The 13,513-nt window shown below is 48.6% G+C and overlaps 1 protein-coding gene across 1 annotated transcript in view; it reads right to left on the bottom strand.

Annotated features, from left to right (window-relative positions):
- The window catches only part of NACC2 (NACC family member 2), a 264,936-nt gene extending 251,625 nt beyond the window's left edge, over positions 1-13,311 (bottom strand). The window contains exon 1 of the mRNA XM_069241635.1: positions 12,848-13,311. The gene's annotated coding sequence lies outside the window, so the exon portion shown is untranslated. The remainder of the gene's footprint in view (positions 1-12,847) is intronic.
- Between the last annotated feature and the right edge of the window lie 202 nt (positions 13,312-13,513).

Here is a 13,513-nt window from a genome sequence, read left to right as displayed (position 1 = left end):
AGGAAGATGGAAACAATCATGGACCGAGGCGTGACCTTAATTCTACATGCAAATGAAGTCACAAGAAGTGCCTTTTACCCAATGAAAACCCTGCAACATACCTCCCGATATTTAGGATACCAACAAAAACTATAAACTAACCTCCAACTCAAGATCGCTAAGCTCAGCTATGCCACCAGCCTAGACCTTGATGCCTTCCTTCAAAATATGCAAAACACAATTAATCCAAAACACTGCAGAAGAGACTCCTTCTCCCACCTTCACCCCGGAGAACACAGGACACCAGTCTGGTAAACACTCCACTGCCTACCTGTAGCTGGACAGTCAATATTCAAAGCACTTTGCATAGTACACAGCAAGAAAAGGACAACTATACCTACACAAATAATACAACCAAAGTAGGATACTACACTCCAGGCTAGCACAACAGATCCCCCATACCACCTTCCAATAAGAAATCCTTGGGAAGACTCCACTTTCTCCGTTGAGGACGCCAAGGTCTCGAACTCATTGCCCACCAAGATTCAAAGCATCAGGAAGCATTCGAAGGCCAGAAGAAATTTGAAAATAAGGGTGTTTCCAAGATAGTTACATCAAGTGCTGACTCTGGGACAGCACCTAGAACAACAATTCTTCTACCAATAGAAGCATGGTTGAGTGCTAAGGAACCGTACAAACCAGCACCCCATGCCAAGGACACAGGCATTCAAGACAAACTGGGGAGCTCCAGCCAACATAACCCTCACAATGACCTCAAAATACAGATGAAGTCTAATAATGAATCCTCTCTCTAATCAATACTAGAAGTAACTACTCCCACGCTGCACCAGATGGTCAGCAACCTACATAATGAGCTAAGGGACTCCAACAATAATCCCTCACCCAGACTTCATAGACATAGTAAATTATGTTTCCCTACCTTTTACCTCTAACCACACAAGGGAAGACAGACAATCTAGTGTTTAGGACACTCTTCCCACAATCAATTTGATATCAACTTTGTCACCATATCATATACCATTTCCTTACCTGATGCCTTGTCATTTACAACACAAGTATATAATGCACAGAAATTCCTGTGAAACCCTGCCAGCAATGGGATGGCTCCAATACAGGCTATACCAGCACACACAAAGAACTGCTCAATACCAACCAGACAGGCCTACCAAAACCAAAGAGATCTGCCAGAAAATGCTGGTCAATGGAGAAGTCCAACATAGCTCATAGTGCAGATGCCACATAGTAAAATGATCCGAGTGCTGGCACCCTTTAATGATAAAAAAAGATAACAACCCAGTCAAATCTCTTCAACTGACATCTCCTAATGGCAGTCATATAAAGGAGGTCTGTGGTGCAGTCTACGAGGGCAGATCTGCGTCCCATCGCTCTTTACAAACACCGTTACATCTTGCAGACTACAGAGAGGATGATCTCCTGCCACAACAACATAAGAAATCAGACGAAGAACATAAAAGATAAACTAGTAACACAATAAAGGAACCTGTAGAGATAGTCAGTTAACAGCATAACGCATTATATAAATGTGTCAATATCACAAACACTTCCAAATCCGTCACACTGCTAAGTGCTGCGTCCAACACAACAGCAGCTTCTCAGTGGTCATCATCCATGAACGTGAGCACTTTCCATTTAGTGTTCAAATCAAAGACAACAACTTTCAACCACACTCCCACATGCTGTGGCATGCTATCCGTGTGGATACGCACTTCAGCACCCTATATACTGGAAGTAAGGGCTGTACTAACGATGCAATTCAATACAATTCACAGACAGAGAAAAACTTGATGTCTCGGTCATTCTCGGCACAAAGCAGAAACATTACCAAAAGACAGGCAGGACTGGAAGAAATGGTCTTCTTACCAGCCACCAAATAAAAATGAAACAGGACAGAAATCTAAAGGGATTACACTTCTAGTTAGACTTAAGTGTATGCATACACCAGTAGAGAAGAGAGGTGCATAAGCTTGCAACTAATCGTAATTTACTGTCTGATTTTAATTAATCATCACATTTACAGTTTTTAGATCAAAGTTGAAGACCAATAAAATGACGTTCTCTGAAACTGTTAAAATTCCACTTCACTCCAAAGCACTAAACCGAGTACTCAGAGGCAACTAACCAGGGCAGGTCCAGCTCTCAATTATGGTCCTGGACGGATCCCAACCCTTTTTCCATGTCCTGTCAACTTCCTTTTTTGGCAGTATATCAGATATTGATGGCCAAACCGGCCACACCAAATAGTTGAGTATCCTGGTTGTTCAAGCAAAAGCGTACTGCAGAAGTTGTGTGCTTCCAAAAAAAAAAAAAAAAAGTGCTTGCCCCCTCCACCAGCTGTGATTATTTTTTTATTCATCCAGCTACCCAAGTATGAACTTTCAGGAGCAAACACATGACATTGGGATGCTATTATATCACTAGATATTCTCTGACAACAGCAGCGATGGGAGTAGGTCCGTCATTAACCTACATGGATTTTTAGGTTTGGCTTGAGAGTGAAACTGTCAGCTGACCTTTTAATCTACACCAATATTTTTCTACAGTTCTTTGTTTCTTTTGTTACATATCGATTCCCCTGCTATTTACTTGCAATGCGTGACATTACCGCACAACATTCCTTTAAAGCCAGACCTCCTGGCATTGCCAATGCTTGTTCAGTTCAATTTCCTTACTATCTTGAGCCTACAACGTCAGCATAGGTTGAGGCCTAATCAAGTATTTGGAAGCTATATATGAGACCTTGTCTTGGTAGGCATCCTCATCTTCCAGATCTCTTAAGATGGTATTTAGCCATGTGCCCATGGTTTTAAGATGAAATATTCTTTACAGGTATGATTTCTCACAGAAACCCTCAGGAAGAGCTTTGTTCTGCATTACTAATCCTAAATCAGTTTTTAAAAAGCAGCTTTGCAACCTTACTCCTGTTTTTTCATCCCAGACTTTAGCTGATTTCACGGTGGCGGGTACATCTGGGGAGACTACATGCCCTGCATCAAGACACAAGGGAACCCTAATTGGGAAAGTCTCTTGGCGGTTAATAAATAGGGCATCAACGTGGCCTTGATTAATTTCATATTTGGGGTCGCAGATAAACTTTGTAGTTTTACATGTTGTCTGCTCACTAGGAACCCCAATGATTCTCCTCTCATCCTTACTACACATATTTGTAACTGGGGAGGCCCTAAATCTGTAATCCATACACCTAGGTAATTACAAGACAAAGCGTACAATATCAGAAGATCACCCATGCTTCAATTGTTTGTTGACTTCCACTCATTTTCAAAAGTCACTTTCTCGGCTTTATTTATATTGATTCTGACTTTATTGTTTTTATTATATGCATCTAAAGATTTAGGCCAGATTTAAGCCTGTGCCTGCCTTACAACCTGGGAGAAAGCATTAGGGACTAGAGGAGTCTCACCTAACAACTATGGAATAAGGCATCTGAAAAAATACATTAGTTGGAATGCTCTAATCTTACTAACATAAGCCAGGCACATCTGCAAGAGAGCTATCAACATGAAGTTTCTAACATAATTAAACTCAAAAATGGCATTAGAGAAAGCACACGAAACCGGGGACTTATAAGCTTCCATGCAAAGAAAAGAGGACCCAAGATAGATATATCAACACCCGCCACCTTGGTGAATTCCAGTATGTGGTAGACTGGTACTTTTTTTTTTTTTTTTTTTTTTTTTTTTTTTTTTTTAAATCGGACTGGTAAAGGGTGTCAATTCTCTCATTATTGAAAAAAACTACTTTAGATCCCCTAGAAGATAAAAACTATTGGCCGATCTCCTGACTCCCAGTCGTGGATTCTGCATAATTTGGCTTTTGCAAAGCCCACAGAACTGAGTCAGCCCTGATAACAGTGACCGAGGAAGTGAGCGACATTCTGGACAAAAGTGGGAAGGCGGCAGTAGTCCTATTGGATCTACCTGCTGCCTTCATCACAGCAAGCCACTTTGGCCTTAAGAGACGTCTGGCAGATGTTGGACTTCTGGAGTAGGCTTTGAAGCTGCTTTGCTCCTTCCTGGGTGAAAGGGAGCCATCAGTCTCTATGGGAGACTTCAACTCTAAACCACTCAAGCTTCCTTGTGAGGTTCCACAAGGGTCTTCATTGAGCATCACCCTGTTTGTTATTTAACTCCCCTTCTGAAGCTTATAGGGATTTTGGCTATTTTATAGTTTCTTATGCTGATGATACTCAAATCATGGTACCCATTACTGACAACATTAACGAAACAGCCTTGTGCTTTAAGAATTGCATGTCCGCAATGGTCAATTGGATGAGCACCCACTGCTTAAAGTTAAACTCAGACAAGACCGAGGTACTCCTTTTTGGTCTTGAATTGTCCTCATGGAACTCCAATTGATGGCTTCAGTCTCTGGGAATGCCACCCACTCCAATAGTCAAAGCCAAAAATCTTGGTGTCACTATGGATCCCAACTTTCTTTCACACATCATACAAATCAGTTAGCACTTTGAAAAAGGTAAAAAAAAAAAAAAAAAAAAAAAAATTCTTCCCTTCCTACCCCAGAGTTACAGAAACCTGTGCTTACATCGCTAGTCAATTCAAAACTGGACTTCTGCAATGCTCTATATGCTGGAGCCCACACAGGGATGATAAACAACTACAGAGAATTCAAAATGCGACGGTTCGCCTTATAAAAAAACCTACAAAAATATGCCTTGGTGTCAAAGGCCAGAGAGAGGAACTCCACTGGCTCCTTATAAAAAAAAAAAAAAAAAAAAAAAAGAAGGAGTTGCTTTGAAATCTCTCTGCATTGCTCATAAAACCTTTTTCCAGACTGGTTTTGCTCCACTCAAAAGCAGGATCGCATGACACATTCCTTCACAGAACCTTAGGTCATCAATAGCCACTAATTTAAGCATCACCAGAATCTTTAAAGCATCCTGGGGCGGCAGGAGACTCTCCCCGGACACCTCCCATCTTTTGAACCAACTACCTGTACACCTAAGAAATCAGCCAAATCTGCTATCGTTTAGGAAACTCTAAAAAACGCAGCTTTGCAATCTCCTAATGTAGCACTGTGCAGTAGTTTTCAGTCCAAGGCACATGAGGCAGCGCCGAGACGCCCACAGGCATTTGTCTGCGCTCTATAAATTTGATAAACTCAACTCACAAACATCAGACAGATAATTGGACCTAGAAATATTGGACCTCAGCAGCACCAGATAAAAGAACAGACAACCAGTAGAAGCCTTCGACCTGCCCAACTTATTATTTACTGGTGATTTATTAGACAGCGCCCGCCACCTATAGGCTCCTATGTATCCATGGCTGGACAGATATCAGACCAGAATAACTGAAAGCCTACATCTTCCCGGTTTTAGATAACGGAGAGTCTGGAAGACGTAGACCATCACAGCCTTTAATTTGATGATGTACTAGACACCAAGAACCAGCAGCTGGAGAGAGCTCAGAGAGACATGAACTGTGGCACATGATGATCAACAGTGGGATAGAATATTTAATAGAATGAGGGTCATCATAAACAAGGGTTTCAAATATAGATATAAGAATTTGCATGCAAGAGAATATGGAGGATGATAAGGAGTATTTATATCTGGAGTTATATCGTTCAGAAAATGATTGGAAATTATGTCATATTTCCTCAGAGGTCTGCAGAAAACCTTGAGGAAGCGTCAGGAGTCTTGCAATGCATTGGGTTACATAAGATGCATATGAAAGAAAACGGTTTGTTTAATTTGGAAAGATCCTAAATGAATATCAAGAAATTGTACATTCGCCTTTAAGGGTGTGGGACCTAGGCTTAGGGTTAAGCCACTCACACCATGCTAAGCATTTAGACTGACATTTCGGAGCACGCTCAGGTAATACTTTGCAAAAGGAGAGGAGCCACAAAACTTAACTATAGCAGTTTGGGAACAACCAGCTATTATACCCCACCCCCCCCCCCCCCCACCACCACCAGAAAGCTTGGAACAGAAAGAAAGATGTTAAATTCTCCTTTCCCCTGAAGGTGTATAGGTAAAGACAGCCTGGGACGGGGGGGGAAGAGGCATCGCTGCTTCCTATCCCAGGGAGGATAAAAGGACAATATCATTTGCGGCAATGGAAATAGATGTGAGGTGCCATGTCTCTCCAGGCAGGAGCAGAGAAGCTTAGTATACGTCCTCCTGATCCAAGGACTGAAGGGAAGATCACTGATCTTCACCCACCCAGCCTGCGACATGGTAGCGGTCATGCATCATCACAACCTTAGGACAGGAGGAAAGGGCTTTAATCATACCTGGCCTGTAGCTAAACATGAGGGGATCAATCAATACCAACTTGGGACAATATGAAAAGTTACAAGTACTTACTAACCAGGGATACAGAGAAACTACATCAATCATACAAGTGAGGTTTAGGGAGAAATAATACCAACCATCCCGAGTCTGGGAGAGACCAATATTACCATTGTGGGCTAGGGAGAAATAGTACCAGTCCTAGGAGAGAACTACCCTACTAGTCTAGGACAGGAGGAAAGAGGGCCCACCCTTCCAACTTGGGACTGAGAAAAATGGGCGCAATATTTCCTAATCAAGAAGAGGAGAAAGTGGGATGCATCATTTCTAGCATGTTCTTGATGGAGAAAGTATAAAAACTCAAAAGAATGGTGTAGGAATAAGTGGTAGGGACCCTCAACCTATCAGGCAGAGAAATTGGCTTATCTCTGCACAGCCTGGGATGGAAAAGATCAAATACGAACCGCTGACCTTCCTTTCCTTGTAGAAACCCTTCACAGCATGAGATGCCTCCATAACCCTTGAGGACTGGAAGATCAGCATGAACCCATCAAAGCCTCTTGCAAAAGAAAGGGTATGGATATCAATCCTCCAGGAAGAAGGGATTGATCATCCTCATCCGTCCCCCCCCCCCAACCCCAACTGCCATGCTTCTTGGGGGAACAGCATAAATCCTCATAACGCTACGACAGGAAGAGGGGTCCGAGATATCGTTGACACAACCACCACCACAAACAGGGACATGAAGAAAGATCTGAACCCACCACAGCCTGGGACAGGAGAAAGGAGCACGAACCCTCCACGGCCTGGGACGGGAAGAAAAAGGTGTGAACCCTCCACATTCCCAGGAAAGAAAGAAAGGTGTGAACCCTCCACATTCCCAGGACAGAAAGAAAGGTGTGAACCCTCCTCCACAACCCGGGGAGAAAGGTGTGAACCCTGAACCCTGAACCCTCCTCCACAACCCGGGGAGAAAAAGGTGTGAACCCTCCTCCACAACCCGGGAAGAAAGGTGTGAACCCTGAACCCTCCTCCACAACCCGGGGAGAAAGGTGTGAACCCTCCTCCACAACCCGGGAAGAAAAGGTGTGAACCCTCCTCCACAACCCGGGAAGAAAAGGTGTGAACCCTGAACCCTCCTCCACAACCCGGGGAGAAAGGTGTGAACCCTGAACCCTCCTCCACAACCCGGGGAGAAAGGTGTGAACCCTGAACCCTCCTCCACAACCCGGGGAGAAAAAGGTGTGAACCCTCCTCCACAACCCGGGAAGAAAGGTGTGAACCCTGAACCCTCCTCCACAACCCGGGGAGAAAAGGTGTGAACCCTCCTCCACAACCCGGGAAGAAAAGGTGTGAACCCTCCTCCACAACCCGGGAAGAAAAGGTGTGAACCCTCCTCCACAACCCGGGAAGAAAAGGTGTGAACCCTCCTCCACAACCCGGGAAGAAAAGGTGTGAACCCTCCTCCACAACCCGGGAAGAAAGGTGTGAACCCTGAACCCTCCTCCACAACCCGGGGAGAAAGGTGTGAACCCTGAACCCTCCTCCACAACCCGGGGAGAAAGGTGTGAACCCTGAACCCTCCTCCACAACCCGGGGAGAAAGGTGTGAACCCTGAACCCTCCTCCACAACCCGGGGAGAAAGGTGTGAACCCTGAACCCTCCTCCACAACCCGGGGAGAAAAGGTGTGAACCCTCCTCCACAACCCGGGAAGAAAAGGTGTGAACCCTCCTCCACAACCCGGGAAGAAAAGGTGTGAACCCTCCTCCACAACCCGGGGAGAAAGGTGTGAACCCTGAACCCTCCTCCACAACCCGGGGAGAAAGGTGTGAACCCTGAACCCTCCTCCACAACCCGGGGAGAAAGGTGTGAACCCTCCTCCACAACCCGGGGAGAAAGGTGTGAACCCTCCTCCACAACCCGGGGAGAAAAGGTGTGAACTCTCCGCCACAACCCGGGAAGAAAAGGTGTGAACCCTCCTCCACAACCCGGGGAGAAAAGGTGTGAACCCTCCTCCACAACCCGGGGAGAAAAGGTGTGAACCCTCCTCCACAACCCGGGGAGAAAAGGTGTGAACCCTGATCCCTCCTCCACAACCCGGGAAGAAAAGGTGTGAACCCTCCTCCACAACCCGGGGAGAAAAGGTGTGAACCCTCCTCCACAACCCGGGGAGAAAAGGTGTGAACCCTCCTCCACAACCCGGGGAGAAAGGTGTGAACCCTGATCCCTCCTCCACAACCCGGGAAGAAAGGTGCGAACCCTCCTCCACAACCCGGGAAGAAAAGGTGTGAACCCTCCTCCACAACCCGGGGAGAAAAGGTGTGAACCCTCCTCCACAACCCGGGGAGAAAAGGTGTGAACCCTCCTCCACAACCCGGGGAGAAAAGGTGTGAACCCTGATCCCTCCTCCACAACCCGGGAAGAAAGGTGCGAACCCTCCTCCACAACCCGGGGAGAAAGATGTGAACCCTGAACCCTGAACCCTCCTCCACAACCCGGGGAGAAAGGTGTGAACCCTCCTCCACAACCCGGGGAGAAAGGTGTGAACCCTTCACAGCCCGACACAGAAGAAATATGTGACCCCCTCCACAGCCCGGGACAGAAAGAAAGGTACTAACCCTCCACAGCCCGGGATGAGAAGAAAGGAGTGACCCCCTTCACAGCCGGGGAAGGAGGAAAGGTGTGCCCCTCCATAGCCTGGGACAGGACGAAAGAAGTGACCCCGCCACTGCAGGGGCCGCCAATATGTTCTGTAATTACAGCTATTTATGTTCAACGAATATCGTCCAGAGCTACTAAAATCATTAGTGATACAACAGATACTATAGTACACGATATTACAGTACTGGTCACCCTTTGCAATACTGGCAGCACTGGTCACCTCCGTGCATCAGGCCAGGTTAGCAGTGGTAATGTAAAAAGGCTCTGTCAATGTGGAACACCTCTATAAGGGTAATACATAACAGCCACAGCAGTAGCACCCCTGGCACCAAGGTGATAATGCTAGTAATAAGTCTCCCCAATACCACATAATTTATCATTCAAGTATTTTTAAATATATGGGAAATGTAGCCATTCTTCTCCAAACATCAGTTTGTGAGTGCTGAAAATACACACATTTTCATCTTGTATACACACTTCCAATTTTGTTATAAACATATTAACTCATTGAAACAAAAGCATCCAATTTAGTAGGCTGGGGAAGCACAGAGGTGAGCTACTTAAAGAGAGATGGAGAGCTACCAATAACTCAGGAGCTGCTTGTTGGAGAAGCCTGTTCTACAGCCGGGGGCACGGAAAGATGTGAACCCTCCACAGCCTGGGGCAGGAAGAAAGGATTCAAACATCCCCAGCCTGGGGCCGTACCAGGAAGTGTTAAACACTGAAATAAATAAATAAATAACAAAGTAACGCCGTGAAGCGATTACAAAATATGCCGCATTACAGCTAATAACGTTGTCCTTCTTTGTAGCATAATTTGGTTCTCTCCTGCCGCATAATTCCGGTGCCTGGGTGTGGCCTCCGCCAGCCTTGGATAAGACAAAAAGATCCGAAACCTGCGCGGCCCTAGGTGGAAGCGACGGGTAAGACCCACTGCAAACGAGTAGACCAGGCGTGCGCCGTCCGCGGCCCTAGGACATGTCGAGGAGGCATGATGCCCCCGCAGTCAGATACAATACCAAGGTGAACGAACTGCCCCAAAGCCTGAAGAAAAAATCATTCAGAGAAAAAATCATTCATTCACCACTGGGGCAGAAGGAATGGGGGCCGCCGCCTCCACCGTCCTCTGCAAACTAGCGCCCTGAGTCGCCTGCTGCAGACAGACCCTGCAGGACATGAAAGGAACACGCAGACCAGGGCTGCAGGAGTGTGTGAACTTCAGGCAGACGTGACAAGGCATGGGATGCAACAGACAGGCAGGGGCTGCAGTCTCTCCCGCTCCTGGAAAAGGGATGGTGTACTGTAGACGTACAGGAGACAGGTAACCCGCGGATGGAAGACACAGGCAGGCGCTACATGCCTGCCAGACAGCTCCCCCTCCCCAAACCTCTCTCTACCTGGGAGAAGTAATGAGGGTTCACCCCTCTCCTGGGCCAGATAGGTACGACGCGAGAGGGTTCTAGGCTCCTACCTTACTTAGCAGAGATCTTCTTGGAGGGGGGGGCAAGAGACAAGGCGTGGTTGGAAGAGACCAGCATGGGATGCAGTTTACCCGTCCGAAATGCAGTTTTTCACCTGGTTCTCAAATTTGTTTACGTTACCGATGCATTTTATTTATTTTTAATTCGGCAATATGGTTACAACTAACGTTCTGGTGCATTCATGAATAGCAGATGCCCTTTGTTTTATAATTGCAATTGTTTTAATTAACCGCGCAAAATATAGATTTAAGGTGCATTTACCCTTCCGAACACGAAGCGGTGCTTCACGGCAGCCCGCTGGGCACGGAAAACCAGTGCCCACAAGTCGATGTACTGCCAGCACTTGGACAACAAGCAAACGGCGATCGTAGGCGACCCAGACCCCCCTGGTCTCCCTCCATACCTTGTCAGGTATAGGGAGAAGCATTGCCCCCGTCTAAACGCCCTCCTTCAGGACTGCGACATCCACGCACGCGGGGAAATTGGGAGGCCGGGGGCTCCTGCAAACTACCAGAAGCGGCGACAGGGGGGTGCTGAACCGGGACCCACCAGCATGTCTGGTGCCAGGATCAGCCAAACACAGACAGGGAACGGATCTGTCTGGGTCTCCCCTTCCCAGTCTGAGACAGGAGGGGGCGGCGTGCTGGGTACCAATGCTCACGTGCCCAGGGGCGCAGGAGTGCCCCAGACAGGACAAGGCAGAACATCTGCAGTTATCTAGCCACACAGGCGGCGAGGAAGGGTCACCCACCAGGACGGGGCGGCCTGTGCACTAGTCTCAGCGAGGCAGACAGGGACCGGAACATCGCAGGTGTCTGGCAGACGGGGATGTCTGGTGATGGCGAGCCCCCGTCTCCGCATGGCGCAGGGAACTACCTGTTCCTTTATCCGAGACCCTGCGTGCTGGTGTGGCACTAAAGCCTGCACACTGCGTACCCCCATCACCCACAGGTCCCACCTCAGCATGGGGTACAGAACCACCCTAGGATCTCACCACCAAACACCTTAGCGCTAATTTATGGAGGAACCCCAGCCTCAGCCTGGCATGGCCCACTGATATTATCCCGAATTCTGCCCTTCCACTATCGTGGGCTTTGCCTTGTCCCGCCCCCTGGCACAAATGGGTCTGTGGGCACCATGTCTCCAACGGAGTGGCACAAACACACATGGTATCCTACTTTTAGCCCCACAACTTTGGGCTGAGACTAGGATACCACATTCCCGCATCTCTTACCCCCACCCTGGTACCACTTTTTGGTGTATCCAGATAGACAAGCTCATGTGGGTATCCTGTCCCTGGCAGTCCGGCACAGACTTCTTAAATGTAAATCCCACTTTCTGGGTATGCCAGACAAGCACTAACCTGTATGGATTTGTTGCTTATCAAACGGCACAAACTTTGGTGGGTATTTGCAGTACCACCCGGGCTGGCACCCCGGTTTCCTGCCCCCTCCGTGACACACAGCACCACACTCTACTTAGTGCATAATCTGTCTGTTGTAACCTGCCTCCAGTACATGGCACAGCCCTGTGAAGTAAATAGACTCCCTCCCTGGCACAGAGTACAACCACGCACTCAACCTGGCACATAACGCTGTGGGTATGTTGTCCCAAGCCTGGCACTAACCTTTAGGCATTCCCTCCCGGTCTAGTACAGACTCTTATGTGCCTCCTGTCTGGGCTTGCCATCCCTTCCTGCCACACGGTCCTACGGATAGCTTAATATTCATGTCAGCCTGGCAGATACTATTTGGCCACCCTGAGTCCCCCAACACCCCCGCCTGCGTGCCACAGTGACACCGCACACATCTTACACGAGTATCCCGACCGCCCTCCCTTTCTCTCAGAGCACAGACCTGGCACGTACCCTTGCTTAACCCTTCCGGGTGTGGTGGTCCCTGCCTGGCACAGCCCCTTGTGGGCATCCAGCGTTCCTCCTAGAGAGCCACAGACCCTTGCGGGCATCCTGCCCTCTCACCCTACATGGCGCACACACACTTCTGAGAAAATACTACCCCCTCAGCAAGCCTGGCAAATACTTTTGCGGTATTTGCGTCTCACCTTCCCTGCGCCACACAGTTGCAACTCCTTACACGCCGTGGGTGCTCTACCACCCTCCATGCCCGGCACGGTTAAGAACCACAGACCTGGCACAAACTCTCAGCTCTTGTGGGCACACTGGTCCCAGCCTGGCACGGACCCTCGTAAGTATCCGGTCTGGTACATGCCCCAGCTGATATTCGGCCCCTCCACCCCCAAACTGGCACCCACTCCCATGAGTGTCCTTACTCCCCCGGCACGCCGGGTGCCGATCCTCTGGTAGGCGCCCCGCTCCCCCCCACGCGAGACACTCAGTCCCCGGGTACCCCGCTCCCCTGGGACAGGCCCGGAAGCCGCGAGGTCGCTTACCTGCCGGGCTCCGCCATGAAGGTGCGCCGAGCGCGGCCGGTTTCCGCACTGGGGGCCGAGGCTGGCTCTGCTCCTCCGGGCCTAGCGCTGCCGGCTGAGCCCGTCCGCCTCCCCGCCTCTCCGCGGCAGCAGCAGGAAGTGATTCCAACTCACATGGACTTTCTCTGACCTACCCACCGCGCCGCAGCCGGGAGCAGAGACGCGCGGCCCGGCCCATCCCAAGGGCCTCCTCCGGGGACACGCAGGGCGCCCGGGGCCGCCTCCCGGGGCGCATCCGACACCGCCCAGGCTCGGCGCACTTTCTCTCGCAGCACCGCCACTTTCCAGAAATTAGCAATTATATATCGTATCGCAAAATAACGACGGCTCCACCCTCCCTGACCTGCTGTTTGCGCACGGTGATACATCCCACAATTTAAAGAGTCGGAATTTTACCCCCGTCCATTTCCACTCGACTTATTATCAGAGGGGAAACCGGAAAAAGAATACAAAAAGTTGAATACCGCGCAATTTACGTCACACACAACACTCGTATTTCCAATTTTTTTCAGTTTTCTGAACTGTGTCTCGGGGAGATAAATACTTTTATTTGCTTAGAATCAAACAGTGGTCTAGTAGGATTGACACCTTTCCCGAAACAAAATACTGACCCCTTTTCTCTTTTTT

This window comes from Pleurodeles waltl, chromosome 6 (genome assembly GCF_031143425.1).
Source record: "Pleurodeles waltl isolate 20211129_DDA chromosome 6, aPleWal1.hap1.20221129, whole genome shotgun sequence".
Classification (NCBI taxonomy): Eukaryota; Metazoa; Chordata; class Amphibia; order Caudata; family Salamandridae; genus Pleurodeles; species Pleurodeles waltl.
Note: the sequence above shows the minus strand (reverse complement) of the source record. Positions and strands in the feature narration are given on the sequence as shown.